Below are 10,189 nucleotides of genomic sequence, written 5' to 3'. Positions count from 1 at the left end.
AGCATTTACTGAATGTTAAATGACCAGTCAGGTATTTTAATTGTTTGAAATGGTTTTTTTTTAGTTATGTGTTGGAACCCAGTAAAAATTCTAATTTATCCCCTCCATACAGTCAGTAGTGATGGCACTGTGCAGAGACTCACTCAATGTCCAGTCAATTAGACTAACAAACTAAAGTTTTACTTCATAAATTGACTGCACTGTACCAATTTAGGCACTATGGTTGATGTGTTCAGTGTGAGTGTGTGTGTATATATGTGTGAAGGAGGTGGTGTGTGTGGTTTTGCAGGAAGTGAGCAGTCCCTTTGGCCTCAGAGGTGTTGACGATGACCCAGAGATAATTGAATTAGAGGAGGTGAAGTGATGCACCCTGTGATGACCCTCCAAGGCTTGGGACAGGGAATAGATTGGCCCCTCTGGACGGACTGTTCAGTTTGGCCTGTCCCTCTCCCCCTCTCTCATTGTTCCCCTGCACATACCCCTTTCTCGCCCTCTGTCAGCCTGGATATCCACTGGACACTTCTGCAGGGTTATACAGCATACTAATGAGGACACAGACAATCGTGTCACACAGAAACCTACAGACAAAAAATGAAAACAGGAAATGCAAGTCAGTTTACATAATGCAACTTTATGTAGGCCTATTATTGTCGGAAATAGGAGTAGGATTCATTATGAAAACATATAATACTGACTGAGCAAAAATCTAAGTTTGAACTATTGTCTAAACTATGTCACCTTAGTAGATTATACAGAAAAACCTAATGCCCAAAGGCCAAACAGCAAGCAGTCTAGTGACCGTTGGGCCTCAAATACCAGGAGACATCATTATGGCCTCATCTCATTAGTGTGAACATAGCCATCGGATAAACACAAATTACCTGGTGAATCTCTGGCTCCCAAAGGACTAATTACAATCAGACACTGTTAATAGGTGTTTGCTGAATCCCACAGTGGAGCTCATTAATGACAGTGCAACAGTCTCCCCTCATTATGGATCCTCCAGTCGCGCCTATGGCTATTAAAATGGGTGGTGTTGCGACTGGGTCAGGGGTGATGAAATGGCATTAGGCATTAGGGGAGTCAGCTGTTTCCGTGAGCCCATTGTGAATAACAAAGTGTTTGTGATACTTAGTTGTCATAGAAACTCAAACACATGAGAATAAGAATTTAACATAACTCAAGAATTTGACCATCTGAAAATAAGTCCATAATGTAGCCAATTTTGCCACATCTGCTGGGAATCTGTAGGGGAGAGTGGGGAATGGTTGAGCCAAAGGGTTCATTGAGCCACGACTTGTTTCTAGGAAATCATACACAAAATGAATCATGTGACCAAATACTTAGCAAGAGGTCATAATTTCATGGAGTCCTGTGAAGGAAGAAACCACTTGAAAAAAGTGACAAATTAGGTCCAAAAACAGATTTTCACAAAGTAAAATAAATGTATTGTTTATAGGTTGCATGATGCTTGTATCTAAACCAAAGTAGATTGTGCTAAGATAGTTTTCCACATCAGTTGGGGTCTCTATAAGCTACAATATGAGGTCCTAAACCTAGCATGAAAGTGCATCCTTGTAGCTGTGTGGGCTAATATAGTCAAAATGTTTGCCTTGAGGTAAGTTGAGCCCATGGCCACCATACCCCATACAAATGATGATTACATTTAGTCAGTTTTATGTATAATATGTATAGTATTTGTGTACTATGTCATGCATAGGAACTCTAGATAGAGCAGACTGTGTCCGTATATAGAAACGGAAAACAAGCAGGGGTCTAGCCCCCCTTGATGTTCTCGAGAGAGCAGCCAAGGAAGTGATTAAAGGGAAGAACAGCAGCAAGGGATGAAAAATAGACTGAATGACAGTGAAGAGTTACTTTGACAAAAAACTAAATAAACATATAACTGTGTGAAAGAGAGACTGAGATGGAGTAGCAGAGGCACATAGGTTCTTATCTGATGACATGGAGTCTGAGCTTGCTAACCATATCAAGAATCTCGTGGAGTCTCAAATGCAGAGAACTTGCCAACGAATTGGCACATCTAAACAACATCCCTGTCCCAGACAACTGGTCAAGAAATGGAAGGGTAAGTGATATTGTAGGCATACATTTAAGATATACATTATACCACACCGTCAATTCATGAATTAAACCCACCGTCACAGGACACTAACACCCACTTACCCCAAGGGGGCTCAACTTCCCCTGTCCCTATGCTCAACTGACCCCATACCCGGGATAAGTTGAGTCAAGAGATCACTTTTTTTAGACAAGCTATGTTTTCAAAACTGTTATGTTTACATGAATTCTGATTATTTCCAGAGATACACAACATCCTGAAATATGTGTAGATATCTTTGTCAGAAAGAATACTATATTTCCCTTGACCTAATGACGCTGAATGTAACAAAATGTCATACCCCACTATCTCCTACACAGGTAAATGTACTGTATGGTTATCTTATAACATTCTTGCTTTTTTCCCTCTTCTTCCACTGCTTCTCTCTCTCAATTTTCTATGCTGCTGTGGGCTGGAAACATCCACAAATGTGATGCTAATAGAATAAACAAGCTGACGAGTAGAGCTGGTTCCACTATAGGGTTAGATTGGAGGTCGTAGTGGTGAATAGGAAATGCAGTCAGTATCACATGCAATGTCTTTGTTCTGGTAGCAAATATGAAACTAGACATTTTTGTCAGCAGTGTGTGGCAGCCTCTTCTCTTTGCTAGGGAATCTGCAGACCATATTGGAATTAGAATGTCACCTTTTACCCAACACAATATGCTGCTGGATTTTGCAGAAGGAATTTTTGAAAGAAGTTATACTAAGGGGGTCCAGTGGTGTATTTTGGGGGGTATCTGTACATTACATTTACATTTACATTTAAGTCATTTAGCAGACGCTCTTATCCAGAGCGACTTACAAATTGGTGAATTCACCTTCTGACATCCAGTGGAACAGCCACTTTACAATAGTGCATCTAAATCATTTAAGGGGGGGGGGGGTGAGAAGGATTACTTATCCTATCCTAGGTATTCCTTGAAGAGGTGGGGTTTCAGGTGTCTCCGGAAGGTGGTGATTGACTCCACTGTCCTGGCGTCGTGAGGGAGTTTGTTCCACCATTGGGGGGCCAGAGCAGCGAACAGTTTTGACTGGGCTGAGCGGGAACTGTACTTCCTCAGTGGTAGGGAGGCGAGCAGGCCAGAGGTGGATGAACGCAGTGCCCTTGTTTGGGTGTAGGGCCTGATCAGAGCCTGGAGGTACTGCGGTGCCGTTCCCCTCACAGCTCCGTAGGCAAGCACCATGGTCTTGTAGCGGATGCGAGCTTCAACTGGAAGCCAGTGGAGAGAGCGGAGGAGCGGGGTGACGTGAGAGAACTTGGGAAGGTTGAACACCAGACGGGCTGCGGCGTTCTGGATGAGTTGTAGGGGTTTAATGGCACAGGCAGGGAGCCCAGCCAACAGCGAGTTGCAGTAATCCAGACGGGAGATGACAAGTGCCTGGATTAGGACCTGCGCCGCTTCCTGTGTGAGGCAGGGTCGTACTCTGCGGATGTTGTAGAGCATGAACCTACAGGAACGGGCCACCGCCATGATGTTGGTTGAGAACGACAGGGTGTTGTCCAGGATCACGCCAAGGTTCTTAGCGCTCTGGGAGGAGGACACAATGGAGTTGTCAACCGTGATGGCGAGATCATGGAACGGGCAGTCCTTCCCGGGAGGAAGAGCAGCTCCGTCTTGCCAAGGTTCAGCTTGAGGTGGTGATCCGTCATCCACACTGATATGTCTGCCAGACATGCAGAGATGCGATTCGCCACCTGGTCATCAGAAGGGGGAAAGGAGAAGATTAATTGTGTGTCGTCTGCATAGCAATGATAGGAGAGACCATGTGAGGTTATGACAGAGCCAAGTGACTTGGTGTATAGCGAGAATAGGAGAGGGCCTAGAACAGAGCCCTGGGGGACACCAGTGGTGAGAGCGCGTCACCTGGTAGGAGCCACGCCACCTGGTAGGAGCGACCTGTCAGGTAGGACGCAATCCAAGCGTGGGCCGCACCGGAGATGCCCAACTCGGAGAGGGTGGAGAGGAGGATCTGATGGTTCACAGTATCGAAGGCAGCCGATAGGTCTAGAAGGATGAGAGCAGAGGAGAGAGAGTTAGCTTTAGCAGTGCGGAGCGCCTCCGTGATACAGAGAAGAGCAGTCTCAGTTGAATGACTAGTCTTGAAACCTGACTGATTTGGATCAAGAAGGTCATTCTGAGAGAGATAGCGGGAGAGCTGGCCAAGGACGGCACGTTCAAGAGTTTTGGAGAGAAAAGAAAGAAGGGATACTGGTCTGTAGTTGTTGACATCGGAGGGATCGAGTGTAGGTTTTTTCAGAAGGGGTGCAACTCTCGCTCTCTTGAAGACGGAAGGGACGTAGCCAGCGGTCAGGGATGAGTTGATGAGCGAGGTGAGGTAAGGGAGAAGGTCTCCGGAAATGGTCTGGAGAAGAGAGGAGGGGATAGGGTCAAGCGGGCAGGTTGTTGGGCGGCCGGCCGTCACAAGAAGCGAGATTTCATCTGGAGAGAGAGGGAGAAAGAGGTCAGAGCACAGGGTAGGGCAGTGTGAGCAGAACCAGCGGTGTCGTTTGACTTAGCAAACGAGGATCGGATGTCGTCGACCTTCTTTTCAAAATGGTTGACGAAGTCATCTGCAGAGAGGGAGGAGGGGGGGGGAGGGGGAGGAGGATTCAGGAGGGAGGAGAAGGTGGCAAAGAGCTTCCTAGGGTTAGAGGCAGATGCTTGGAATTTAGAGTGGTAGAAAGTGGCTTTAGCAGCAGAGACAGAGGAGGAAAATGTAGAGAGGAGGGAGTGAAAGGATGCCAGGTCCGCAGGGAGGCGAGTTTTCCTCCATTTCCGCTCGGCTGCCCGGAGCACTGTTCTGTGAGCTCGCAATGAGTCGTCGAGCCACGGAGCGGGAGGGGAGGACCGAGCCGGCCTGGAGGATAGGGGTTGAGGAGGCAGAATCAGGAGATAGGTTGGAGAAGGTATGAGCAGAGGGAAGAGATGATAGGATGGAAGAGGAGAGAGTAGCGGGGGAGAGAGAGCGAAGGTTGGGACGGCGCGATACCATCCGAGTAGGGGCAGTGTGGGAAGTGTTGGATGAGAGCGAGAGGGAAAAGGATACAAGGTAGTGGTCGGAGACTTGGAGGGGAGTTGCAATGAGGTTAGTGGAAGAACAGCATCTAGTAAAGATGAGGTCGAGCGTATTGCCTGCCTTGTGAGTAGGGGGGAAGGTGAGAGGGTGAGGTCAAAAGAGGAGAGGAGTGGAAAGAAGGAGGCAGAGAGGAATGAGTCAAAGGTAGACGTGGGGAGGTTAAAGTCGCCCAGGACTGTGAGAGGTGAGCCGTCCTCAGGAAAGGAGCTTATCAAGGCATCAAGCTCATTGATGAACTCTCCGAGGGAACCTGGAGGGCGATAAATGATAAGGATGTTAAGCTTGAAAGGGCTGGTAACTGTGACAGCATGGAATTCAAAGGAGGCGATAGACAGATGGGTAAGGGGAGAAAGAGAGAATGACCACTTGGGAGAGATGAGGATCCCGGTGCCACCACCCCGCTGACCAGAAGCTCTCGGGGTGTGCGAGAACACGTGGGCGGACAAAGAGAGGGCAGTAGGAGTAGCAGTGTTATCTGTGGTGATCCATGTTTCCGTCAGTGCCAAGAAGTCGAGGGACTGGAGGGAGGCATAGGCTGAGATGAACTCTGCCTTGTTGGCCGCTGATCGGCAGTTCCAGAGGCTACCGGAGACCTGGAACTCCACGTGGGTCGTGCGCGCTGGGACCACCAGATTAGGGTGGCCGCGGCCACGCGGTGTGGATCGTTTGTATGGTCTGTGCAGAGAGGAGAGAACAGGGATAGATAGACACATAGTTGACAGGCTACAGAAGAGGCTACGCTAATGCAAAGGAGATTGGAATGACAAGTGGACTACACGTCTCTAATGTTCAGAAAGTTAAGCTTACGTAGCAAGAATCTTATTGACTAAAATTATTGAAATGATGCAGTACTGCTGGAGTAGGCTAGCTGGGAGTGGCTGCGTTGTTGACACTACACTAATCAAGTCGTTCCGTCGAGTGTAATAGTTTCTACAGTGCTGCTATTCGGGGGCTAGCTGGCTAGCTAGCAGTGTTGATTACGTAACGTTACATTAAAAGAACGACAATAGCTGGCTAGCTAACCTAGAAAATCGCTCTAGACTACACAATTGTCTTAGATACAAAGACGGCTATGTAGCTAGCTAGCTACGATCAAACAAATCAAACAGTTGTACTGTAATGAAGTGAAATGAAAATGTGATACTACCTGTGGAGCGAAGCGGAATGTTGGCCGGGTTGCTAGGTTCAATTCGGTAGACGTTGGCTAGCTGTTGGCTAGCTAGCTCGCAGTATCTCCTACGTTAAGGACGACAAATAGCTGGCTAGCTAACCTCGGTAAATTAAGATAATCACTCTAAGTCTACACACTCTAAACTACACAATTATCTTGGATACGAAGACAGCAAAGACAACTATGTAGCTAGCTAACACTACACTAATCGAGTCGTTCAGTTGAGTGTAATAGTTTCTACAGTGCTAGTGGACGTTAGCTAGCTGCTGGGCAGATAGCAGTGTAGACTACGTTAGGACGACGAAATACGATAATTACGCAATTATCTTTGATGCAAAGACGGCTATGTAGCTAGCTAAGAAGAAATTGCTAAGATTAGACAAATCAAACCGTTGTACTATAATGAAAATGTAATGAAAAGTTATACTACCTGCGGACCGAAGTGTAGATGCGACCACTCGCTCCAACCCGGAACCGGTACCTTACTATTTATATTTTTGACAACTTTTACTCCACTACATTCCTAAAGAAAATATTAACTATTTACACCCAGTATTAACTTTTTTACATTTCCCTGACACACAAATGTAGTGGCGAAATGTCGAATGCTTAGCGGGACAGGAACATTTTCCAATTCAGGAGAACACGTGGTTGGAGTGGTTGGAGGTGTGCCCCTGGCTATCTGTAAATTTGAAAAACAAGAAAATTGTGCCATCTGGTTTTCTTAATATAAAGAATTTGAAAGTATTTTATAGCATTTATGTTTGATACTTCCGTATATTTAAAACCAAATATTTTATACTTTTACTCGTGTATTATTTTACTGAGTGACTTTCACCTTTACTTGAGTTATACTGTATTAAAGGTAGACTCAATGAAATGATGTTGCCACGAGCAGCACTTGAGATATTGAGATAAGCGAGATGTAACACTTCAGACCAAGAGAATCCTCTTTGTTTCTCAAAGCCTGGAATGTCATGTTTGAAGACTGCTGACAAAATAGTTTTGTCTTGCTGTTGGTTGTTTAGTACAGGTTCTCTCTGGGATTTTCTGTAGTGTGCTCCCCTTCAGAAAATATTTGTTGTGGGTCCAAAGATCATGAAAAAGTTCTACAGCGGCACCATCGAGAGCATCCTGACCGTTTGCATCACCGCCTTGTATGGAAACAGAGGGTAGTGCGTACAGCCCAGTACATCACTGGGGCCAAGCTTCCTGCCATCCAGGACCTCTATACCAGACGGTGTCAGAGGAAGGCCCTAAAAATTGCCAAAGACTCGAGCCACCCTAGTCATAGACTGTTCTCTCTGCTACCACAAAGCACAGTATCCCCACCTGCTGGAAATATGATGCCATTGTAGCCGAGAGTCCTAGGGATATTCAATGAAACCGCTAGAGGCCAATATCAGAACACATATCACACCGAATTAACCATGTAATGGTTGTGCTCAGTCTTTACTCAGTCTGCTCAGTCTTTACTGTAAGCCAGATAAACAATGTGCATAGCTGTCTAACAACCAGTACAGGATGTTATGTTTAGACACTCACATACCCACATCCCACACAAACAATACAGTACTCACTGTATTGCTTTGTAGACTTTATTGTGGTATTCACTGTAGTGTTTTTTCGGGACTACAGTATGAACTGTGGTATTGACTGTAGTATACTGTAGTATTTACACTTAACTATAGAATAAATACCATAGTAAAATTCAACTGTAGTATATACTATTAGATGGTACCCTCCAAGCTCATCATTAAGCTTGAGGCCCTGGGTCTCAACCCCGCCCTGTGCAACTGGGTCCGGGACTTTCTGATGGACCGCCCCCAGGTGGTGAAGGTAGGAAACAACATCTCCACTTCGTTGATCCTCAACACTGGGGCCCCACAAAGGTGCGTTTTCAGCCCCCTCCTGTACCCTGTTCACCCATGACTGCGTGGCCATGCACGCCTTCAACTAAATCATCAAGTTTACAGACGACACAACAGTAGTGGGCTTGATTACCAACAATGACGAGACAGCCTACAGGGAGGAGGTGAAGGCACTTGGAGTGTGGTATTAGGAAAACAACCTCTTACTCAATGTCAACTAAACAAAAGAGATGATCGTGGACTTCAGGAAACAGCAGAGGTAGCAGTCCCCTATCCACGGACAAACTGAAATGGTCCACCCACACAGACAGTGTGGTGAAGAAGACGCAACAGCGCCTCTTCAACCTCAGGTGGCTGAAGAAATTTGCCTTGTCACCTAAAACCCTCACAAACTTTTACAAATGCACAATAGAGAGCATCCTGTCGGGTTGTATCACCGCCTGGTACGGCTACTGCACTGGCCCCAACCGCAAGGCTCTCCAGAGGGTAGCGTGGTCTGCACAACGCATCACCGGGGGCAAACTACCTGCCCTTCAGGACACTTACAGCACCCGATGTCACAGGAAGGCCAAAAAGATAATCAAGGACAACAACCACCCGAGCCCCTACCTTGTTCACCCCGCTACCATCCAGAAGGCGAGGTCAGTACAGGTGCATCAAAGCTGGGACAGAGAGACTGAAATACAGCTTCTTATCTCAAGGACATCAGACTGTTAAACAGCCATCACTGACACAGAGGCTGCTGCCAACATACAGACTCAAATAATTTTAATACTTTAATAAATGGATCCCTAATCACTTTAAATAATGCCACTTTAATAACATTTACATATCTTACATTAGTCATATGTATATACTGTATTTTATATCATCTACTGCATCTTGCCTGTGACACTCAGTCATCACACATCCATTTGTACATATTCTTATTCCATTCCTTTATTTTATTTATTTATCCATTATTTTAGCAGGTAAGTTGACTGAGAACACATTCTCATTAACAGCAACAACCTGGGGAATAGTTACAGGGGAGAGGAGGGGGATGAATGAGCCAATTGTAAACTGGGGATTCTTAGGTAACAATGATGGTTTGAGGGAAGATTGGGAATTTAGCCAGGACACCAGGGTTAACACCCCTCCTCTTACGATAAGTGCCATGGGATCTTTAATGACCTCAGAGAGCCAGGACACCCATTCAACATCACATCCAAAAGAAAGCACCCTACACAGGGCAGTGTTCCTAATCAGTGCACTGCAGTATTGAGATAATATTTAGAACAGAGGAAAGAGGGCCTCCAACACCACATCCAGCAGTATCTGGTCTCCCATCATGAGACTGACCAGGACCAACCCTGCTTAGCTTCAGAAGCAAACCAGCTGTGTTATGCAGGGTGGTATCCTGCTGGTATTTAGAATTGTGTATATTAGGTAGTTGTTGTGGAATTGTTAGATTACTTGTTAGATATTACTGCACTGTCAGAACTAGAAGCACAAGCGTTTCGCTACACTCGCATTTACATCTGCTAACCATGTGCATGTGACCAATAAAATGCGATTGATTGGATATAGTAATTAATGTAGTGTTTTTGCAGATTTTAGTATACTGTAGTATTTACTGTGGTGTTTGTGCAAACGGTAGTATACTGTAGTATTTACTGTAGTGTTTTTGCGGACATTACTGTAGTATTTACTATAGTGTTTTGGTTTTATTATCTTTGACATAGAAGTGGAGGCTTTTTCCTTCAGGAAACCTACTGGGGTATACTAAAAGAGCAAATTTGCTTTAACCTGTAGGTAGGACTGAGGTCTGAAAGGATAGTTCAGAGCTTTTGCTCTTTTCTATAACCTTTAGTGAACACAATATACGACATATACTTGGCATGTAGGTTTCTGACTTATGGGTGGCATATATTGGGTAATGGAGAGGGGAATGGGCAGGGTACA

The 10,189-nt window shown here is 45.5% G+C and overlaps 1 pseudogene; it reads right to left on the bottom strand.

Moving 5' to 3' along the window:
* Positions 1–2,891: 2,891 nt before the first annotated feature.
* On the bottom strand, positions 2,892–4,123 carry LOC135549194 (uncharacterized; annotated as a pseudogene).
* Positions 4,124–10,189: the final 6,066 nt, after the last annotated feature.

The sequence above is a fragment of the Oncorhynchus masou genome, chromosome 12 (assembly GCF_036934945.1).
Source record: "Oncorhynchus masou masou isolate Uvic2021 chromosome 12, UVic_Omas_1.1, whole genome shotgun sequence".
NCBI lineage: Eukaryota > Metazoa > Chordata > Actinopteri > Salmoniformes > Salmonidae > Oncorhynchus > Oncorhynchus masou.
The sequence above is the reverse complement of the archived record's forward strand: the minus strand, read 5'-3'. Positions and strand labels throughout refer to the sequence as shown.